Source organism: Pelodiscus sinensis, chromosome 17 (assembly GCF_049634645.1).
Source record: "Pelodiscus sinensis isolate JC-2024 chromosome 17, ASM4963464v1, whole genome shotgun sequence".
NCBI lineage: Eukaryota > Metazoa > Chordata > Testudines > Trionychidae > Pelodiscus > Pelodiscus sinensis.
In genome coordinates, this window is record NC_134727.1 from 25,153,926 (window position 1) to 25,177,675 (window position 23,750).

At 45.0% G+C, this 23,750-nt stretch overlaps 1 long non-coding RNA gene across 3 annotated transcripts in view; it reads right to left on the minus strand.

The window, feature by feature from the left end:
• Nucleotides 1-289: 289 nt before the first annotated feature.
• The window catches only part of LOC142818728 (uncharacterized), a 114,628-nt gene continuing 91,167 nt past the window's right edge, over nt 290-23,750 (minus strand). For 2 of the 3 annotated variants that reach the window (XR_012896351.1, XR_012896349.1), the window contains one exon: nt 290-18,116. This is a non-coding gene — a long non-coding RNA (uncharacterized LOC142818728). The remainder of the gene's footprint in view (nt 18,117-23,750) is intronic. The other variant, XR_012896350.1, reaches the window with a different exon arrangement.

The window sequence follows — 23,750 nt, forward strand, 5'->3', positions numbered from 1 at the left end:
ATCAAGCCTGAGATTTAAATATCCTTGCTTGATTTGCATCTTCCCGGTCAGGCACCATTTTATTTATTTATTGAAATTGACAAGACCGGAATAACTGCCCGCGTCTACATGCAGCAGTGAAATGGCCATTTGAAATAAAGTCCTATTTTGAACTGTCTGATATTCCTCCTGTAATGAGGTTTAACAAGTAGTTCGAAATAGGGCTTTATTTCGAATGCCTGTTTCCCTGCTGCGTGTAGACGCGGGCAGTTATTCCGGGCTTGTCAATTTAAAAAAAAAAAAGGCCAGGAAGATGCAAAGCAAGTATGGGATATTTAAATCCTGGGCTTTATTTGCAATTTCGGATGCCTACATTTGAAGCCTATTTTGAATTAGGCTGCAAGTGTAGACATACCATAGAGAAATATACTCCAGTGGTCAAAAGTGAGTTGTGTAACTCACCACTAATGAAGATTCAGAGGAAAATAAATAAAAACAAAGCCATACAAATTAGTGGGGGTACTGAAAACTAGCATATTTGTGCAAGGTTGCATCTGGAAGCACAAGGAATGAATGGTCAAGAAGATTATTTCATTATCTGTCACTATCACTAAGACATGTTAACTTTGATGCAACCCAAAGCAGCAGACGCCTGTGGGCTGTGGAGAAAAGCAAGGTATCAGAAATGCATTTTGTGGCATTATCCCAGCATTGCTTTTGGTGTAGCCACAGGACGCAGGGGATATTGCTGTTAGCCCATTATGGCTTGCAGGCTCTGTGTCTGCTGGTGCCCATTAGTAAAGGCAAGAAAGTGAAAGGTGTCACGTTTATTTAGCTCAACCGAGTCCACCTTTCAAATGATTGGCTATGTCTACTCTGGCGTGATCTTGCGCCAGAGATATGTAAATAAGGCTAAGCGTGGAATATCACCAAGTCGCCATTTTTGCAGAAGAGGCTCTTGCGCCAGAAGGAGCTGTCTACACTGCCCATTCTTGCGCAAGAAAAACCCTCTTGCGCAATGCCGCTACGCTGATTATTTTCAGAATAGCTCCTTTTGGCGCACGAGCCTCTTCTGCAAAATGGCGGTTCATCAGATATGCAAATGAGGCCTCATTTGCATATCTCTGGCACAAGATCGCGCCAGTGTAGACTTAACCGATGGGTTTTACTCAGCTGGAGAGTACATCTTCTCTGTTCCTTTAAGTCTGGGTTCATCGCCAGGATCTTAAATGCAGACGCTGCTCATAGTAGAGCGCATCTCACCTGCCTGATGTGAACTGTATCTACTAAATAGACTATTGGTGATGAAGACGCTGTGTCCTGTGACATTCCCACTTGCCTGGTAATGAAAACCTCCTGCGAGGTACATGCCAGCATCTTCATGGAAGCCACCTAAGAGGACATGCTGGGGGCGCGCTGGCTTAGAACCCAAGCAACAGTGGAAATGATTCCACTAAGCAGCACAGCATCCATATAAACTTAGAGAGCTTAGGCTTCCACATGTATCAATGGAAGGAAATCAACGTCGTTGAAAAAGCTAAAAGCCTCCTTAACGTTTCTTCTGTAGCAGGAAAAATGAACTATATGAAAGTGTGTTTTCTTCAGCGTAGATGTCAGCCCATAATAGTTTAGCCACAGATCTGTACACAGGGGAGTTGATGGGGGTGAACGCACACTCCTCATGGTCCCCCAAGTAAGCATGAGTGGTTTGTTAGGGCAGTGGGTCTGTGGCTTGAGCTCAGCCCCTTTTGTTCCCCCAGCAGTAGGGAGCCCGTGCTGTTGGTTCTAGCCTCCCCTTTTCTCTCCTCCCCCACGAGGCTGGAGAGCCAATGCTGGCTTCCCGCTGCAGTGGAGGTGGAGAGAAAGTCCCAAGCCTTGCTGCATGATACAGCTCATGGGGCAGAAGCGCTCCCCCTCCCCCAGCTGGGTCAATGGGAGCAGCAGAAGATGGTGCCTGGGACCAGCGTGGGGCACAAAGGCAAGTAAGTGCCTCCTCATCCCCTCATGCCCAGACCTCGTGCCCCCCCAGCCCGCTCCTGCACCCTCCTTCCTGGCCACACACTACACCTTCCCTTGCTCTTGCCCCATCCCCCGGGACAGCTACGCTGCTCAGTCTGCTCCTTTACCACCACCTCCCTTCCAGATCCTGCATCGCCATTCCTCTTAATCAGAGGCGGCCCATGAGCGTAGACAAACTCGGTGGTCCCCTAGGGCACCGTCTTCAACGGGGCACCCAGGGCGCCCGATGATGACGTCACAGCCATTGACGGTCGTGCAGGTGAAGGCGCCGCTTGCACATTCTGCCTGGGGCGCCAGCTGCTGCAGCCGGCCTCGGGCCGCTCCTGCTCTTGATGGCAACCCTGTCCCGCACACTAAACCCCCATTTTTGTCCCAACCCCAGAGACTTTAGGGGGTCCACAAAATCCACTAACCCCGGAACTCCAGAAGAGTAAATCTGGCCTATGAGATGCCCTGATTCTCAGTCTTTCCTGTCCCTTCCTCCCTGTGGCGGCTGGAGTGCCAGAGGAGTGACATGTCTTTGTTAGGAGCCTCATCAGTGAGAGCTGGGGGGTTTTGGACAGCTTTGGGTTTTGTTTTCTTTCTGTTTTTTTGCTTCTCACTTTTGTGGTCCCCAACTGATTTTTCTGTGGGTCAGTGGTCCCTGATCCAAAAAAGATTCTCACCCCAGCCATAAATAAAGAAAACATGGGAACCTTTGGTGTTGGACATAAATTAATATTTCACTTTATTTAAAATGAAGTTTGATAAACTAACATGAGAAAGTTAAAGTGTTTAGTCTGTATAACAACAAATTAATATTTTCTTTCTTATGGGTTAAATTTAACCATTGTTCCAACCTGCAGCATTGCAAAATGGCTTGGCATAATTATCGGCAAGTTTCCATTAGCAACTGGTGGCCCTCAGAAAGGTTTGCATTGAGCCAGGTGGGCCACGGACCAAAAAGTTTGAGAACCATAGCAGGGCCAGTTGCTGATGAAGTGTTAATTCAGGGTTTTAAAGTCAGTTGACTAATTTCAGTGCTGGACGGAAAGTAGTTTGGTCTCTGCACAAAGACAATCCACAACAAACCTAGTTCTGCTGAACTATCTGCAGATGTGGCTGCTAAACAAATGCCACTTTTCTGTCAGTACAGCGAGGGGACTGTTGTCCTGAGTGGTTTTTTTTACAGTTAAGAGGAAAAAACTTTCCAGAGGGATAACTCAAGCAACTGAACACCAGAGAGCTTGCAAACAATTTGTTGGAACAAGTGCCAGCTGCTAAAGCAAAACATGGGGCTAATGCCAGCTGGTCTAGCTTGTGCCAACAGCAGTTCATTGCCAGTGTATTCCAAGTGAGTTTACATCACAATAAAAGATACAATCCAACGGAAATTGGTTGTGGTATAAAATTGCCTCAAACAATCTTCCCAATATTAATTTAAAGGTATGTGCACAAGGCTGACAATCCTGCCAGCTTCTTGTGCAGTGCTCAGCACACTTTGGGCACCTGGACCAGAAATCTGAGAAGGGCTTGACACCCTGAGGCATGGCCAGATTTGCTAATGAGCTCACCTCCCACTTAGGTGCCAAACTAACTGGCCAGATTTTCAACAGCTTGCCATATTGGATGCAAATTGAGTGGAGTTTTTTGTTTGTTTGTATTATGCAAAATCTGGCCATGGGAAATGCTGGGCATTGAAAACTTATCATCATCTGCCCCGTAGATGGTTCAAAGGCAGCTGAGTTCTTATGAAAATCTGGCCCCTGTTGTGGCTTCCAAGCATTGGAAAATATGGGCCTGAGCTCTTCTGAGAAGTTGGTGCTAAGGCTTTGATCCTTAAAGGCCCATTGAAGCGAATGCAAAGACTACTATGGATTTCCGTGGGCACTGGCAAGGAATGCTTTTCTAGGGAGTTATAAGGGTTAATTATGTGGGTGCTGGCCTTTGAAGAGGTGAAATGCTGCTTAGTGCTAAAAGCCTGTACCAAAGCTCTCTGAGGCCAATGGGAGTCTTTTCACTGACTTCAGATTCATTTCTAAATATCCTGTGTCTTGTTCAGCCTCCTTCAGGGCTAGACCCTGACTTGCTCTGTGAAATCTCATCTACCCCAGTGGGATGTGTCAAGTGAGAAAGGCAAAGGAGAAATTCAGCTCCTGCTTCTGACACAGTCCCTGTACCTTTCAAAAATAAAATGTTGGAGCAAAATAAATAAAAATCCCCTGGATATCTCCTCCCAATAACAACAGATGATTACAATGATGATTCATTTCCACTCGGCTGAAGCTGGCAGGGGTCCCAGGTCTTTTGGACTCGGACATGCAGCGTATGAGGAGACAGAAATAATACCACACTTTTTGGTAGCAGTGTGCCAAATAAGCAAGAAAAAGGAAATCTAACCATTGTCCCTCCAGGGGAATGTGCAAAACTAACTCCACACTAAACCAAAACACAAAGAGGGTTCTCGGTCTCTCAAAAGAGAACACATTTGCCATCCCGCGAGTGGCTGCTAAGATAAGTGCAATATCAGGCCCATTTGGAAAAGGGTGTGTGTGAAGGGTGCGAATGCACCCCTCCCCATGGTCTCATGGGGCCAATTCTAGCCAGGCTGGGGAATGGGCAGGCCACGGGAGCGCAGGGATGGCATGTTGCCCAAGCCTCCCTTCCTCATGCTCCAGCTGGTCTGGGGAAGCCTGGGGCGATTTCCCCCTCTTCTCCAGGAGTGAGGCCAGGGGTGGGGCTGGGTGACAGGAGCTAGGCAGCCATCAGCCCCTCCCATGGCTTGGGCCAGGCTGCTGCAGTTACAACCCAGCCAAACAGGGGCTAATTCTGCCGCAGCTCTCCCAGGTGGTATGGGAGAAAGACTGGAATGTTTTGGAATATTGGTTTTCACTTACGATATTACAGCAAGATCCCAGAAGGTAATTTCTACAAAACCTTTATTACTCTATACATTTTTAGTATGTTATAACAAAATCATTTTACCAATCACTGTTTCCATTCCAATTTTTCATTAACCTCTCTCATGCACGCTCATTGCATGACTATTTTGAACTCCTTTATATTTAAAAAAATTGTGGTCCACATTTACAAAAAAGCACCTCCCCCCCAGAAATTTCTGTGTACGGGACTGAGCCAGTTGGGAAAATTCACCTACACATGGAACGAAAGTTTCTATGGGCTATACGATGACATAGGAGGATGGGTGCTTAGGAAATGTTCAGAGATGACAGGTTGGTGACGTAGATTTGGGGACAAAGTGGGCAAGGCTGAAAGGGGGAAACGGTCTTGTAGCGCTGAGTCACAAAAAAGACCTTCTAAAATATCCGGTAATTGTCCCTAAGTCACTCCAACTTTTCTTAACTTGATAAATTAGAGTAGAATATCGTTCAGTGCAGCTTTACTATGTTCTGTGTTCCAGTCTAATCAGCTTGCATGTAAAAGAGCTGGAATTGGATGTGGTAATTATTAAACTGGGAAGAGTTTTCAGCAATAACCTCGGCTGGAAATAGCCTCCTCTGGGGTCAGAGCTCAGGTTGTGTCAGGACTACCATGCTGGTTGGCGTAGGATTAAAATAGAACATTGCTACCGTGCAGCATGAACTAAATGCTCCGGAGGATGCCACACACAGTTAGGCAGCTTGTTTAGCTAGGCCATCACTTCTAGTATTTCACTGTCCTTCCTGTGTCTTTAGCTGGCAGATCTCTCCTGGAAATATTTCCTTTGATGTCACCAATTTTTTCTCAGTACGTGTAACCCCCTTTTTCCTCCCTGGGTTACTGGGGAGCAGGTCACACTCACAGGTGTACCTGGGCGCCTGGTGTTTTAACCCAAAAGAGATCCTAAGCACCCCAGTGGTGATGGTGTCTAGTGGGGAAAGCCCTATCCACCCCCTTACTGCAGTCCCTTGCTGTCAATGAATGTAAAATGGCGATGCCTCCACCTGGCTAGACTTGAACACACACTGGTGCCTTGAGAGCCTCCAGGAATATACTCATTCCACTATAAATCTGGATCTAATTCCAGAACAACTACAAATCATTTATATCTAATAGAACACTTTAAAATAAACAATCTTTACTTAATTTAAATAAACAGGGATTAACAGATTAGCAAGGAATAGCATTAACAAAACACATATCAATAATTGAAACTTATATAGCTAGACAACAGTGACCCCACCCCAGAGTGTGCACACCCCTAGACTCAGTCCCAGACACTTGCTTGCGTGGGTGCGCTGATGTTGCAGCTGTAGTGAGGATTTGGTCCAGGCTAAACAGCAGCTCTGTCCCAGGCAGCACTTTTCCAACAAGGCCCAAACTTACTGTCTTATGCTGTGCCTATAGGAGGCAGCCTGCTAACTCCCAGTTCCAACAGGTATCTAGTAGCTGCATCCGACAGTCCCTGCACTGGATTAATGTCCTTGGCAGCAGTCTGGCTCCCCCTCTGGTTCCAAACTCCAAGGCAGAGTCCCAGACTGCTAGACCTCTTCTTCAAGCACATGGAGAGAGCACTCCTCTCTCCCCCCCAGAGTCCTCCCTTCCTGTTTTTTTTCAAGGGCTCATGGGAATTGTAGTCTGGATTGCAGCACACAGGGTCTTTTCAGAATAAAACAGAGGCCCCTTTAGTAAGGGGACTACATACGTTTTTAAGGAAAGTTCCTATGCTGCTTGGGCCTTGAGAAACATCCCGAGCACTTCATGCCATGGATATAAATGGAGAGCAACTGAAAACACTTGACTCTTGGAGCATCTGGAAAGGATCAGAAGCTTTAGTCCTGAAAGATGAATGCAGATCTTGCCCCACCTGAACATAAAATCTATACACCAGGTGCATTCAATAGTCAATATTATTTGTGCTGCTGTAGAGTCTAAGAGGTCCAGATTCAGGACCCACTGTGCTAGGAGATGGTCAAAATGATGGCCCTTGTCCCAGGGAGTTTGTAATTTAATAAGCTCTCATGTGACTTTCCCTAATTAAAGGAGAGCCACTGTGGCAATGAAGTTGTCTTAGGAGTTTGCACTGTGCAGACATCTGACATGGAGAAATCCCCACATAACAAGAGGAGCAGATCATTTGCAGTGAATCCAATCCCGCTCTTATCTCAGCCAAAGTAGAGGTGCACATCTTTGGATGCCAGGAGACTTCCATCTCCTTTTGCTTAAGAGGTTGCTCTCTTTGTTCTTCAATAATGTCAGTTTAAAATAACAAAATGGAACTCCTCCCCCACTTTATCCAAAGGACAAATCAGTGTCTGAAGTAAAGTGTTTGGTGCCAATTGCCTCAGTGTAATCAATGGGAGTTTTGCCACTGCCTTCTGGAAAGCCAGTCAGGTCCATGTTCAGCTTCATCTGCCATTGTTTTTATTTAGGTCTTGTCTTTAGCTCCCTCTTCACCCCCAGATCAGTTCGTTTGCTAGAGAAAGAATCACAAAATCTACTGGAAACAAAGACTGATGGACTCCCAGAAACAGTCCCACAACATGACTTTGAAAAACAAACACACACCTTGTTGCAGTGATTATAGAGACTTTGTGACTTTAAAGGCAGAATTTCTAGGCCTTTAAGTCCCAAGGTTTTCCTTGCTGAAGATACACGGTCATGCAAGGATTTTATAGATCTGCCTTTGGGTATTATTGCATTTTCTAGAAACACCTGTGAAAAAATACAAGAAAGGGGTGCTGATTGTTCCTGTGTTTTAATTCAAACTGCTCACACATTTCCCTCCCTTCACCCTATTTAAAGCCTTGTTAATCAACAGCGGTTGGTAAGAATTGTAGCATGGGACTGATTCTTCCCTGCCTGGCCCGTTAGGCACTCAGTTACACCCATGCACAGGGAGTGGAAAATGTTCCCGCCCACTTTGCCCTTGAGACACTGCACTGGTCAGTGGAGACTTGGAGCCTATAAATAACTCTGTTTGCAGTATTCTGAAGCCTGATTACTTTGCCAGTTAATCACGTGACTTGCCATATCAGGTCCTATAGCGGTTTATGATTCTTCAGAATGAAGGTGTAAATGAACAATGGGGAAAACAAAAGGGCCTATTTTGACATGGAGATGCAAGACAAGCTATTTAAAATAGCAATGTGTTGATTCACAGAGTACAAACACTGATCTTTACAGGGCTGGAGCTCCTCACCAGCTGATGTAATCTGATAATTATATCAGATTAGTGCTCTATATTGAATCAATGTTTTCATTGCTTTTTGGTCCTTCTCCTGAAGATACTGTAAGTTCCTAGGTATTATTACTTTCAATGGAGAAACCAACTTAAAATGCCTTTATGCCTGGATTACTTAGATTGTAAGCTCTTTGGGGCAGGGATCAGGTTTTGTATCTATTTGTACAGCACCTGACACAATCAGGACCCGATCCAGGCCCAAGGCACCATAATAAAAATAAGGATATAATCTATAAAACAGATTACAGATAAAGATATTTTATTCAGAAGTCTCATTCACCATCTCCTTATTAATGCAGAGAGAAACCACAATCTCAATTTGATCACATTCCTAATGGATGTTTAAGTGCACTGATTGTCTGGATATTAATTATGGCAATTTTGCATTGGGATTTCATAGAAGAAAGTGATGGATTGAGCAGAATGATGACAGGGAGGTGCCAGAACTTCTGGGTTCCAATCACAGTGCTGTCTCTGACTAATTTTTCCTTAGTTTATCTATCAGCAAAATGGTGATATTAACTCCCTTCTTATGGTTGTTGTGATGGGCTATGAAAACAATGAGGAGTCTTGTTGGACCTTAGAGACTAACAGATTTATTAGGCCATTAGATTTTATTTTGAACTAGCTTATTTTGAAATTTGGTGTGTCTACATGGTGCCAAATTTCAAAATAAAGCGCTATTTCAAGCCATTCCTTATCCCTTGTGCAGCGTGGTTTACCGAGATGGCAAAATAGCACTCCCATTATTTTGAAAAATATTTCAAAATAATAAGCAGCTTGTGTAGACGCAGGGTAGCTATTTCAGGATACCTCTGGTATCCCAAAATAGCCTTGCAGTGTAGACGTACCCTAAGTTCCAAGGATTTTGCTTTAGGGCTCTTTTGTTAGTTACATTCCAGGACAGGATCACAGAGTTTGTACACTTACTCCAGAGGAATATATCACGGCTACAAATCCTACCATTCAAGGTAAGTTCAGGCAAAACAGAATAAAAGCAATTTCATTTCAGAAATGATTCTTCGTGCTTCATTCCAAGTATGGGGAAGCAAAGCACTTCTTAGGAGCTTTCAGAGTTCAGCAAGTTGTGATCTCAGCCAAAACAATTTAGTCCTAACTTCATCATGACTTCACCATTGAAGACTAATGGTTTTGTGCCTCTTTGCTGAGATGGTCCTGTTAGGACATAGACAGTCAGGCCTGCCTGTATAGGCCTATATCAGAACAAAGTCTGAGGCTTTGTTCTTAAGCTAAGCCTTTTGTCACATTCCAAAGCAGCCCAAAGCATTCATATTGAAATAAAGCACATTCCAACAATTTGGGGCTGTTATCTATGGCCTACAGATAAAGGTAAGAGTTTAGAAAATTTGTTGGTCACTTTCTGTCTGGCAAGGACCCACTCCTCATCTCTCTATTGTTTATCTGTATGGTTCTGTCTGGGTCTTTGATTGTCTTTGTCTTCTGTATAATTAATTTTGCAAGGTGTAAACCAATGAAGGTGGCCAGGTGTAATTGGTTAGATAATCATGTCACAATATGTAAGGATTGGTTAGTTTAATTTCAGTAGAATGATTGATTAAATTATACCTGAACATATTCCTTTGTATATTAGGGACTAACAGGGAGTGAGTGGTTGAAAACTGGGGAAAACCAAAGGAAAAAGGAAAGGAAACTGCAGTTTGTCCTGGCTGGAAGTGAACCCTGATAAACAACAAATTGTTTGCATCTCTGCACTGTTCATGTGAGAAAGACCGGAGAAGTGGGAGGGTGAAGGGATAAGCTCTCTAACAAGCCCATAGTACTCAGCCTCTACACAAAATCATGGGATTTGGCTGTGAAAATGTGGTCACAGATATACACATTACAAAATAGCTGTGTCCCTTCTCTGCTCGTGTTTGCTCCACCTCCCTCTCATGTCCTTATTCCCAGTCCCTTAACTTCAGCCTCACTTCACATCTGCCTTCCCCATCCTGTTCATGTTTTATTCCTTTCTTCCCTTCCTTGTCCCACTCTTTTTTTGTGTGTATCGCTAATTCCTTCCCAGCAAAACTTTTCTCAAATAAACAGAAAAGAACCAAGCCAACAACAACAAAAGCATGACATCTGCAACCATCACATGGTTCTTCCTGCTTCTATGCTGTTTCCCTTTCTCAACCCTTGTCTGTCTTGTCTGGTTAGCTAGCAAGCTCACGTGGGCTCTAAGTCTGTGCAGTGTCTAGCACAACAGGATCATGACGTTGGCTGGATCCTTCCTGTTACCACTGTAATTAGACTTGGCTCTAACAGATCCAAAAAAAATCTAAGAAGACTGAAACCATAAAACATCCAACATGCAAACGAAAAGTTTGTCCGTTGCCAAGCTCACGATTGCAAAGACACTGAATCCTAGAATGACCTAAGTATTTCAGAATCAGTTCTAACTGTTGGCAGGAGGCATGCCTGTTCCCTAATTGGTGTGTACACATGCCAGGCAAAAGGAGTCGATAACAATCCCTCATCCAGATCTTTGAGGCATAAGTGCCCATGCAATACTCAGAATGAAACCATTTTAAAGCTGCCAACTTGGAGAGGAGGGGTGAAAAGGAGTTTCTCTTGAAAAATGCCATGTTTCGGGGGCACAAGCTGCACTTCCCACCTCTCCTGTTACACAGGGACTAGGGTGGAACATGCTTAAAGCAAAGACTGCCAGGTGTCGCTTTTTTGCCTGGACAGTTCATTATTTCTGTCCCCTGTCCAGTAAAAAAAACAAAAAAACAAAAACAGAAATACTGGATGTTTTTCGTCTCCTGTTTTGATTTTTTTTGTTCAACAAGTTTGGTCAAGTTTTTTTCCTGCCATGTTCGGGATTTTTGGTGAAAGCATCTGGCAAGTCTAGCAAAGACAGAAAACACAAACTGGTGGAGGGTTTCCTTTAAGAACCTTGGTCATATCTACGCTGCAATTAAACACACGCAGCTGGTCCATGACAGGTGACTCAGGCTATTTAAGTGCTGTGGAAACATTTGGGATCAGGCTGGAGCTTGGGCTCTAGGACCCTGCCAGTAGGGAAGGTCTCAGAGTTCAGCCTGGAGCCCCAGCCCAAATGTCTGCACCTCCATTAAACAGTCCATTAACCTGAGCTCCACAAGACAGAGTCAGTTGGCACAGTCCAGCTGCAGGTGTTTAATTGCAGTGGTAGACATAGCTGAGAGCAAAGAAAAGTCACTGAAAATGATGGGCCCATTTAATGCTGACAGAAGAATGGTGAAATATGCCGGCACACGCTATTCGTTTCACTCATGAGTCACAGAGAAACTTTCTAATGAAACTGAAGGATGCTCACAGAAAATCAGAACCACGGCACACAGTCAGGACAAGCCTGGTATCTGTTCCTGCCAGCGTCATTCATCTGCATGCACGTCCTTTGAGGAAAGCTCCAGATTTTCACAAGGACTGAGAAGATTCATGTGGAGATAAAATCCCCCACTGCACTGTAGCCTGGAGTTTATGCCAGCAAGAATTTGGCCTCAGAAGCCCAGAGCCTCCACTTGCTGACTTTTTTTAATTAAAAGGCTACATGTTAGAAGAAATGAGGAGGAGGTCATAATATGGTAGTTGCATCCAGAGTTTTGGATTCTTCACGAGGGGGGTGGAATTGTTTCAAAAGGGCTTTTTCTCTCTTCCACCACTGCAAAAATCACCCAAAACAATCAAAGAATCTCTGCTGATAAAGATACAGTATAAAGGGTCAGTTATGGAGCTCTGCAGGCAGCATATTGGGTTATAGGGATGAGCAATGAACAACCTGCTCTGGTATGGCAAATCCTCCCTCCCTACTGTAGGTCTCCAATGCATTTTGTTCGTGTTTGTTCATTCAAGAAATCATTAATCTGTCACAAGTGACAGGCCATACATTACGATATGTGAAAGGGCACAGAACCTTTCTAGCAAGCCATGAAACAACATCTCCTCTTGGGATTATATAGGGGAAATTATAGTTTTTGTGTAACTGTTTGATCAGAGGCTGCCGCTGCTGCTACTACTACTGATAAAGTCAGCTTTTGCTTCCTTTATTGCAACTTATCCCACGAGAGAACACGTGAGCCAGTGGTCAGAGTTTGAGTTTCAGTGCTAAAAAAAAAGTTGTCATTGGCTGTGTAGGTTTGAACTTGAGCAACAGGAGAAGACACAGAGGTGTTGTTCATTTTGATCAAATGATCATTCTTCAAGGGACACTGCATGGAAGACAAGACAGGATGAGACCGGCCCTCATTCAAAGTTTAGCAACCAGCACCTCCCAAAGTGATTTGCAAGCCTGTGTGTTCAGCTTTGCTTTACAGAAAACTGAGTGTTTGATGTTCTACCACACAGAAAGGTGTATTTCACTCTGTTCTGTCAACCACCTGACAGTATCAAAATTCTGTCCAGAGTCCTTTATCTTTTTAATATCAGAGTGTGCCGGGGTCTGTGTCAACTCCATTGTCAAGCCCAGTTAGAGGTCACCCGTGTTCCAGGATGTTTTTTTGTTTATGCTGTGCAGTCCAAAATCAGCAGTTAGGGAACAGACAGGAATTTAGCTACACCAGAACAGCAACACAGAGGTGAGCTCCCAATCTTGCTCTCATAGACAGCTGCAGTGAATCTGAGAACAACTGTTTTTTAAGATACATTTTGTCAAAGCAAAAACAAATTAAAATTCATCATCCATTGTGGGGGTTAGGGAAAAGAAGGGTGAGGGAACAAAATATTAATTTGTAAATGACAGATATTGAGGCAAAGAAACCATATTTGCAAGTCTCCAGATTCTAGTCCACCTAGCATCAAGAAACTCAGCCCCATGTAAATGTTCATTTAAACCTTTTTTTAAAAAAATTATTATTTTGGTGTCATGAGACTATGTAACATTTACGCTGCCATATTCTTTTCCTCTTCAAGGCGCTATACAAAGTTTAAACTTCTGTAGCCTGTAAGTACGTTATTATAAATTGACTTTCCTGCTCTTGCAATTAGGTAAACACTTAACAGCTAGCAGATAGGGTTGCCAGATGGTTTCAACAAAAATACCAGACACACTTGACATTACATCACAATCTACATAACAGTACATTGTATTTAGAAAATACCGGACATTTATATTTTCTCAATTTGTTTCCCGAACAGAAAGCTCAAATATTGGACTGTCCATTTCAAAACCGGACACCTGGCAACCCTATTAGTTGTGGGTCCCATCCATCCATAATGTAAGTCCATTTACTTGAATTGTTTTATACCTGAGTTGGATCTGACCCCACCACTTGCTCCACCAGATTTTATCATTCTTGATTTAGTCATCATGAATCCATAAAGTGCCTTCTGCGGGGAACCTTTCTCAGCCCAGGCAGAGACTCATCCAGAGCATAGCAGGCCAGAATTACTGTCTGCAAAGGCAAACAGCATCATGATCTAAACAAAGTTGTTTGCCAGAATTCAGTGACTCATCCAGCTCTCATTACAGAGTTCATGGCCCTGCAGCAGGTCTCCCATTGTGCACTGTAACTAGTCATGTAATACAAGTTCTAGCTAGTGTTGAGTGTCTGAAGGAAAAGGAGTTCCCTCTTAGTACTTTATTTCCAGCGTGCCTAGCCTTTTCTGAGACAGCCCCCTTCAAAACTCCACATGAGCCCCATAGAAGAAAGGGAGTGAAAGGAGGGGGCTCCCTGTACACACACATTAGTTGTTCAGGTCAGGAAATATGGAGTCTCCAAATCATCCAATTAAATGAGCAAGCAAGGTCCCTGCCCTGGACGACCCTTATATTGTAGCACCAATTTGTCCTTTCCATTCAGGCCTGTCGATAGAAGGAGGGAAAGGGGGCAACTGTGGTTCATCAGGGCCTGGAGCTCCCGGCCACTGCTACAGCAGCAGCAGCAGCCAGAACTAGGGGACCTTGAAATTGCTGCTGGAGTACCACTCAGCACATTCTGGGCAGCTCTGAAGGCTGCCTGGGGTATGTGGTGCAACGACACTCCAGACATAGGGTTGCCAGGTGTCCAGTTTTTGCCCAGACAGTCCGGTAATCTCGTCTTCTGTCTGGTAAAAAAAAAAAAACCAGAAGTGGGGGAATTTAAAGGCGCAGCAACCTTTTTTTAGTCCCCTCCCCCTCTTTTTTTTTTTTGCTCAACCAATTATTTCCCCTGCCATGTTCGGGATTTTTTGTGAAGATATCTGGCATCCCTATCCAGACAGAGCAGAGCACTGGCTGCTGCCAGCGGAAAGCCCCCTCCTGTTGCTGAAGTCAGTTGCACCAGGTCCTTACTTCTCATCAGTGAGAGTAGCTCTATTGGCTTCAGCAGAGCTGTGCCAGATTACACCAGTGAGGATCTGGCCCAAGTGGTTTTACTGAGAGCTGAAGGCACTCAGCACCTCTAACACAAGCTGCTCACCACCTTCTGGTAGCAATAGGTAACTCCAGGGAGCAGGGTTGGCCCAAGGTTTTTTGGAGCCCTATGAACTCCCTCCCCCCATTCAAGACAGAGAAAAAATGAGCAGTCTAGAATGAAATTTTACCCTTGTTTACTCGGCATTCAAAATGAACAAAGTAAAAATACAAATAAATATTTTTAATGATTTTTTTCTACTTTTCATTAATCCTAACACAATGATACATAAGGTAAACTACCTGGTAGCTGAGACAATAACCACTTTGAGTTGTCCATGTTGGTTTTGGTCAGTGTTATAAAAAGTTGCTTTTCAAGTATTCCTTGCAAAGGAACTGATTTTTGGGACACCATGAAAAATCTTAATTTCTTTCTATTGAATGAAGCCTGATTTGAGTTGTAAGCCTTTTGCAGGCCATTACTTGTCCTGTAATAGTAATAGGCTACAATAAATACACAAGCTTAATCTTACAAATACTCGTGATTCTTCTTTTACAGTCTTGTTAAAGCCTCTTACCAAATGTTTCCACTCCAACACAATACAAATTCCTCATGGGCATGGCCTCTTCAGGATCCTGGCATTGCCCCAGCCTCCCCAGCAGAACAGTTGTTGCAGGTCACTGACAGGCCTTCACTAAGCAGTGAGCAGCTGTGTGACTGGCCAACACTGGGCTATTGAGAATGACTGAACTGCCAGACCTAGCCTGAGGCAGCACTCTTTTAAAGCTCTGCCATGACACATTTTAACTGTATTTACATACACAGCTGTGCGCCACAATGTGAAATAAACATGGGCGGTTGGTCAAGGCATGGCTTGGGGAGGCAAGCGCCTAGCCCCACCTCCAGCCCCGCCCCTTCTTCTGAGGCCCCGCCTCTTCCCCTCCCTTATGGGGAGGCAGGGCAGCGCGCTGTGCGCATGCGATCCCTTCCAACCATGGGTACAGCAGGCAGGCATGCACTCGCCTCAGCCTTCCCAGCCCCGGGGAGGGCAGAGGGCATGTGGCATTGCCCCAGCCTCCCCAGCCCTGGAGCACTGGGAGGGTGGGCACTGGGGACAGCAACACTCCCGCCCCAGAATGCCTACAGCAGGTGTTCTGAGGGCAGAGTGTAGCCAGGGACGCTCATGGAAATAAATCATATAACTCAACATGGCAATGATGGACTGTTCTACAAGTACAATATTTGATGTTTTGTTTATAAGCGATAACATATTAAGATTTTTAAACAGAGCAAAAAATCCTTTTGTCTATATTGTTGACCCTTAAAGCATCGTGCTCTAGGTGTCCACCTAGTTCAGTGTTTCTCAACCAGTGGTACGAATACCCTTAGGGGCACTCGAGAGAAGTCGGGGGAGGGGGGGGTACATCAACACAACCGAAATTTGGAGAAAACTGAATTTTTTTTGAAGTTTTGCAGCACTTTATTATTTTTGTACTTTTTACACCCAAAAATTTCATTGCCTGCCCAGCTATAATTAAGTTGTTTAAACAAATATGCTGCAATGGTAGGAAAAAATTGTGTGTGTCTGAAAACTGTAGATACTGGGGGTACTTATAATTTTTTTTTAAAGGGGTACTTTATAAAAAAAAAAGGTTGAGAAACACTAACCTAGTTCACCTCTATGATTGGGCCAGCTCTGCCTGGAGTTGCATGCAATGCCCACACCATGGGCACCTTCACAGGACACAACCTTAAAGGGATGTTGTCAGGGAAAAGGTCTCGATGTGTTTGACTTCTTTTTTTTTTAAAATGAACTATTGTTTGCATGGAACACATAAGAATGACTAGAATTCTCTGTGTTATGTTTCACAGCATACAGAGAAATTAGATAAAACAAATGCAACCTTCCAGCAAGAGTAATATAGAGCACACAGAACCACACAACAGAGAGAGAAAAAAAGGAAAAAGGAAAAAGAAAAAAGCAGAGTGTTGGTTTACTTGGGCTTTCAACAGCACACTGTGTATAATCAGTTTCAGTGTTTTCCCTTGTTGGCCAGCTTCCCTTGCTTTGTGTGTGTGCACGTCTTTCCCCTTATAACAGGCAAATAATCGTCTTCATCATCAGTGTCAATCATCATCATCTTAGGCTACTTCTACACTGCAGGCTTCTTGCGCAAGAGCGGATCCACACTGCCATTGCTTTTGAGCACGAGAGCGTCCACACTGCCATGGACACTCTTGCGCAAGAAAGCTCTGATGGCCATTCTATGAATGGCTATCAGAGCTCCTGTGCTTTTTCCGATAAGAGTTTCTTGTGCAAGAAACCCCTGTTGTCCATCCACACATGCCTTTTTGCACAAGAGCTCTTGTGCAAAAAGGCTTATTCCTCATAGAAAGAGGAATAACTCTTGCACAAAAAGTCCTGTCTTCTGACGATCTATTATACTTTTTTTTGGTACAAAAACGCTCTTGTAGTGTGGATACACTGCGAGTTTTTGCGCAAAAACTCTGCAGTGTAGCTGTAGCCTTATAAAGTACAGGGCATCAGTGGTGAAACCATGAAGGAATACTAAGTACAATGCTTGACAGACTTTTAAAGTAAGTTCTTGCAGTTGAAAAAATTTCAACTTAATGGCGTTTCTGTATTTAGCAACCACTGCTCTGGCTTGTAACATCCTTTATTAGCTGATTAAGTGTTATCTTCAACTGAGATCTGAACCAGAGTCCACTGAAGTCAATAGAAATCTTTTCCTGGGACTTTAATACATTTTGGGTCAGAACCTGCTCCCACTCTCTTTAGGAGACATTTTCATTGTAAAAGTAACTTTAAATTCTGCATTTGGAACAAAAATTCGTTGCAGGTTTCACCTTGAAGATAACATCAGAACTTTGGTGTCAGCTTCTGGCCAGCCAGTTGTATACTGGGAAGATCACAGAATCATAGAACTAGAAGGAACCTCAAAAGGCAGGACTAAGCACCATCTCTAGACCATCCCTGACTGGTGTCTGCCTAACCTGCTCTTTAAAATCTGCAATGATGGAGATTCCACAACCTCCCTAGGCAATTTATTCCAGTGCTTACCCACTCTGACAGGAAGTTTTTCCTAATGCCCAGCTTAAACCTCCCTTGCTGCAGTTTAAGCTCATTTCTTCTTGTCCTATCATCAGAGTTTAAAGAGAATCGTTTTTCTTCCTCCTCCTTGAAACAATCTTTTAGGTACTTAAATGCTGTTAGTATGTCTTGCCTCTGTCTTCTTTTCCATACTAAACAAACCCAATTCTTTTAGTCTTCCCATATAGGTCATGTTTTCTAGACCTTGAATCATTTTTGTTGCTCTTTTCTGGATCTTCTCCAATCTGTCCACATTTATCCTGAAATGTGGTGTCCAGAACTGGGCTCAATACTCCAGCTGAGGCTTAATCAGCACCAAGTGGAGAGGAAGAATGACTTCTTGTAATGTTCTCTTGGTCAACACTCTGATCAGATAGAGTTTGGTACAGGAGCTGGAGAAGTGCAGTTGCTGGTACTCGAAGCCACATGTGAATGTGAGGCCAGTGATTCCCTCTGCATTCAGTAAAACCAGGTGTGGAGCAGCCAATTCATTTGACTGCAACTCAGCCTGAAATAAGCAATGACACAGAGGTTTTTTGTTGTTTGTGGTTGTTATTCCCCTCTACTCCCATCATCATCCTCTTTTCTAGGTAGTCTTGGCAGACTGATCTTTATTAATAGCATTATGCCTGTTAGGTTGAGTCTGATCCCTGTAAACTCAAAGGCAAAATTCCTACTCATTTCAGTGGAAGCAGGATGAATGCCCAGAGGGTCTGGTTTTGTAACCCTTGCATGAGTAATAATTACTCATGCAAAGAGTCTCACTTAATAGGCTGCAGGACTGGGCTCTTACTTTGCAATACAGATGTTGGAAATTTTACCAAAAAAATAACTGAAGACATTGGCCCTGATTCTCTTCTCCCACTCACCGCTGCATTGAGGCAAAATGCTGGGATGAGAGCAGAAGCAGCCCCCTGGTTACAATCAAGTTGGCAAGAATCCCCAAAAATAAATGTAACATAAATAAAATATAATAAACATAAATAAAACCTTAAACTCACTAACACAAGAGGCACAAGGGACTATCCCTCTGATAGTCCTTTAACCCTTTTCTACTCCATGCAAAACATGCCCCTAGGAAGCTTTTGGTTTGGAAAAGTGAATGGATTTAATGTTCTTGCACAGGGTTTACAGTTCCTATGCTGTGTACGGCATACAAAACAAAATCCTAAGGCTGGCCCTGGGTGAGGAAGTGGGTTTTGCCCACGATAACTAGTTTATGTGTGTATATATTATATATATATATTCGGCTATCCCACTGAAACTTATCTATCCACTGTCTTCCCCGCATCCTCCAATTTTTTCCTTATTGCCTCCCCCTCCCTTATTTATTCTTGGTTCTGGACTTCCAATACTCCAGTCATCTGAAGAAATGGGCTGTGCCCATGAAAGCTCATGATACCAGCTATATATTTTGTTAGTCTTTAAAGTGCTACTAAACTATCTATTGTTTTTTAAGTTTTTTCTGTTACAGACTAACTCGGCTACCCCTCTGAAACTTTTATATATATATTGTTAGTCTCTAAGGTGCTACAGGGCTACTAATTTTTTTTTAAGTTACAGACTAACATGTCTACCCCTCTGAGACATTTATTTACAGGACAATCACCTGATCTCAGTCTCACAGGACTCCTAGCGAAGCAGATGAATGCAGAAAGAGCCTTTTTTTGGTTAAGTGGGAAAGCACCATTGGAAGAGATCTTGGCCGTATTGACACTGCCACAGAAAGCCGTGTGGCACTGAGTCTCAGAGCCTGAGTCAAATGTCCTGGGCTTGTGTGGGGCTTGGGCAGCAGGGCTAAAAAGAGCATTTCAGATGTTCAGGCTTGGGGCAGGACCCTGGCTTGGAAACCCCATGAGGGTAAAGGGTCTTGGCCCCAGACTCCAATTCAAGCCGAACATCTGCCTGGCTATTTATAGCCCCGGACAGTGAACCTGAGCTCTGAGACTTGGTGCCATGCTTCTTTTATGGCAGTGTAGACATACCACAGAGCCTGAAGGTCTGGTTCTGAGAAACTGTTTCTATAGTTTTCCCAGAAATAAAGTAATCAGGTAAGAAATTTGTAACTTTAACATTAGCAGCTGAGAAACCAAATGGTTATATCAGCTAGCAAGCCCCAATACCTGGCCAAGCAACACATGGGCCCAAGCAGTATTCCCTCTAATCTTTTGCATTTATGTGCAGAATAATTGTATATGCACTGAGGCATGTGCATGTGCACCACCAATGGAAACAAAAAAACCCTAAAAATGGGCACTTTGCTAATCAGTGGAGTGGGATTTGAATCTTTCCTGAGTAGCTGCAAAAGCACTCAGCTTACAAGTCTTAGGGTATGTCTACACTACCACCCTAGTTCGAACTAGGGTGGTAATGTAGGCAACCGGAGTTGCAAATGAAGCCCGGGATTTGAATTTCCCGGGCTTCATTTGCATCTTGCCGGGCGCTGCCATTTTTAAATGTCCGCTAGTGTAGCCGCGCGGCACGGACTAGGTAGTTTGGACTAGGCTTCCTATTCGGAACTACCGTTACTCCTCGTGAACTAGTCCGAACTACCTAGTCCATGCCGTGTGTAGCCGCGCGGCACGGAGTCCGCACTAGCAGACATTTAAAATGGCGGCGCCCGGCAAGATGCAAATGAAGCCCGGGAAATTCAAATCCCGGGCTTCATTTGCAACTCCGGTTGCCTACATTACCACCCTAGTTCAAACTAGGGTGGTAGTGTAGACATACCCTTAGCTAGTCTCCCCACTACACATATTGCTGCAGTCATCTGTTTCACCTGATTTCCCAGTAACTGAAAGGAAGCTTACTTCAGCCGGCTGCTAGTCTGCCGGAGTTAAGTTTTCAACACTTTTTCACAAAGTTGTGGTTCACCACTTGCATGTTACAGGCACCTTGTGTATGATGCAGAGGATTAAGAACCAATGGGCAGTCACCACCAGAATATAATTAATGAGTGTCTAAACTAATTCATTTATAGTGCTCACTTTATCTGTCTCCATCACCAATAAAAGCAGAAGATAGTTTAACTAGACATTTACCTCATTATAGGCCTTTCTCGCTCTGAGTAAAGTATGCAGCAGATAGGATTCCATTCAGATTTCTTAGCATTTCCTCTAATATCAGACTTCTGTGAACCTGGAAATAATTTAGAAATCTTCCCAGTGCGGGGGCCAGGCTCCAGGATCTCAGAAAGCCAAGGTCTCTGGTTTTGGGCCAGCCTCCCCTAACCAGCCCTTCAAGGCTGCATGGCGTGCACCATTTGGGGCTCCGGTGGTGATTTAAAGGGCTGCTGCCGTGGTAGTGGTGGCAGTGGCTGGGAGCCTGCTGGGCCCTTTTAAATTACCAGGCCGTGGGGCAACTTCTCTTTTTGCCCCCCACCATTTCTGCCCTGGTAAAAGGGGCAGAAATGTTAACGTGTTGGCTGTTTCCAGGCCGGTACTGGTCTCATTTCTTACTGGTCTGCTGCACGGGCCCGTACCAACCCACTTTCACCTCTGTTGTTCACAGCAACCTTGTTCCCCAGATTCCAGCACAGCCCTTTGCTTTGGAGGAGACAGACTTAGCAAATGGCAGAGGAGTCATGAGAGAGGCAACCCAGTGTGACTTGTGATACCACTTGCTGCTTTCTGCATCTCTGTTGAGCAAACCACAGTGTTTCCTGAGCTGAGGTGTGAAGCAAAAGATACTTGACATATGCACAGGAGAGCAACTGTCACTGGTAACAAACAGCTATGATCATTTCCTGGGTATTTAGTGTATAAATCAGGACGCGCCTATGTATCCGTTTGCCATCCTTGTCATCACTTAAGGAAGGATGCTCAAAGAGTTTTACTCTAGTATGGATTGGTCTAATCCCTTTTTTATCCTTTGCTCATTTCTAGTGTGTCCATTACTATGGTATCTAGGCACCAGAGGCTTGAATTAATGGCTACTGAAGCCAGCAAGGAGTGGGAGGGGAGTCTTTCCAGTGACTCCAAAGGACGAATCAGACCATGAATGTAGAATTAAGAATCACCTCACAAACTGTCTGCAGTGGCATCCCCCTCTTCCCTCCCTCCTGTGAGATTGTGTGTCTGGCAGATGAGGTGGCAGCTCATGCCCAGGCCCCTAGACCTCAAGGAACAAATGCATGGCTAGACAGTCTGACTCACCTGCCTGTTGGCACTTTTAAAGCAGAGGTTAAGCTGACAAGACACGTTTAGACTTGATGAAGGAGCAGTCACTTTTTTTTTAAACCGTCTCCTGGCAATGCCCAGAGAGAGAGAGACCCGTTTTTCCCTCAGATAGTTCCTGATAATACCACAGCACGATAATGAAAGTAGATCCCCTGTCTTCTTCCTGAATTCTCCTCAGCTAGTCTCACCTATTAATTCTCCCTGCAGCTGTGAGAGGCTGGGTGATGGTACTCTACAAGCGGTATGGCAGAAAGATTAATTGAGTCGACAGATTAACATCAGAGGGGAGTCTGTGCCAGAATAGCAACAGAGGGTGAAATCCTGGTCCCCAATCAACTCAATGGAAGTTTTACACTTGACTCCAGTGGGTCCAAGAGTTCAACCTAAAATCTCTTTAGGGCCCAGCATGGGGACTTGCAGAAGACATTCTACTGCATTCTTTCGGTTATAGTGAGGAAATCACCACAGATGATGTAGTTCATGATAAACTATCCTATTGTGTCTTCTTGGTTACCTTTTGAGGTTAGCTTCTACATGGAGAATGCTATAAAAGAGGGAGCCATTTCCTTGTAAAACCTTGATTTTATTTTGAGCAAAAGGTGGGCAAGGCCTCTCCTGTCTCCTTACATCGTAATAGCTGAGGGTTATTTTTGTGAACAAGAATCTGTCTTCCATGGCAGTGGTTCCCAACCCTTTTTATACCGGAAACCAGCAAACCCATTCACAAACTTTTGGCAGACGGGCAATGTTTTATTTTCATATTTACATATTCATTATGCAAATGAATACTCAAACATGCAAATAAAATGTTACTGGCCTCCCAAAAGTTTGTGAATAGCTTTGCCGGTCCGCGGTATAAAAAGCCCCGGCCCCCAGAGCCTGCCCTAACCCCTCAAACTGCTCCCCCCTCCACTACGCTCCAGCACCAGCCACTGACCCCAGGGTCCTCTGCACCCAAACCCCCTCAGTGCCAGCCTCTCACCTTCAGAGTTCCCTAGTGCCAGCTCCAAACACCTCAGTGGCAGCCTCCTGTTTCCAGAGCCCCAATGCACCCAATCCCCCCAGGTCCCAATATTAGCCCTGTCCCCAGTGCCAGCCCTGCCAGCTCCCCATCCTGGATGTCACAGTGCCCCTCAGTGTCAGTCTCCCCCTGCCTCTTAGAGCCCCTCACCCCCAGCACTAGCTACTCCCTCAGAGCCTCTGTGCCTGCCCCTGCCCCCACCTAGCCCTACCACTGCCTCCCAGCTGCCAGCTGAGCGCACAGCACTTCCCTGTGTGGCTGGAGAGCTGCGCGGAGCCTGCAGAGCGCCAGGCCCCTAATGAGCACTGTAGCAGCCAGGCTTCACGTGTCACTTGGCCCCAGCTGAGCGTCATGGCAGCCGGGCCCCTGCTGAGTGTAGCTGCAGCGCTCGGCTGGTGGCAAGTGACACTTGGAGCCCAGCTGCCATGGTGTTCAGCTGGGGCCAAGCGTTGCCTGGAGCCCACTGCTGCAGCTGGGCCCTTGGTGAGCACCGTGGCAGCTGGGCTCCATGTGGCACTTGGCCCCAGCCGAGCGCTGCAGCTGCAGCTGCCCTGCCAGCTAGGCCACAGAGTGGCCCGCTGGAGCTAGAACCGGGGTCACGGTGTGGATGCCCCACTAGGAGCACACCCGGTTGCCAGTCACGCCACTCACTCTGCTGCTGCATGGGGAACCCGCAGCGGGCAGGGGGTGTTAGCAGCTGGGGGCATAGCATGGCAGTGTGCCGTGGCCATCAAGCAGGGGTTGGTGGCCCACCACTTGTCCGTGGACCAGCAGTTGGGAACCACTGCTCTGTGGAATGCATATGCCAGAAGCAAAGCATCACTCCTGCACAGCACAGACCAGGCCATATTTTGAAACAGAAGAAGACATTACATTGAACAGTGAGTCTGATTTTTGAGGGAGCCTCTCGGGCCCATATGAAACCATCTGTGTAAGTTGTAAT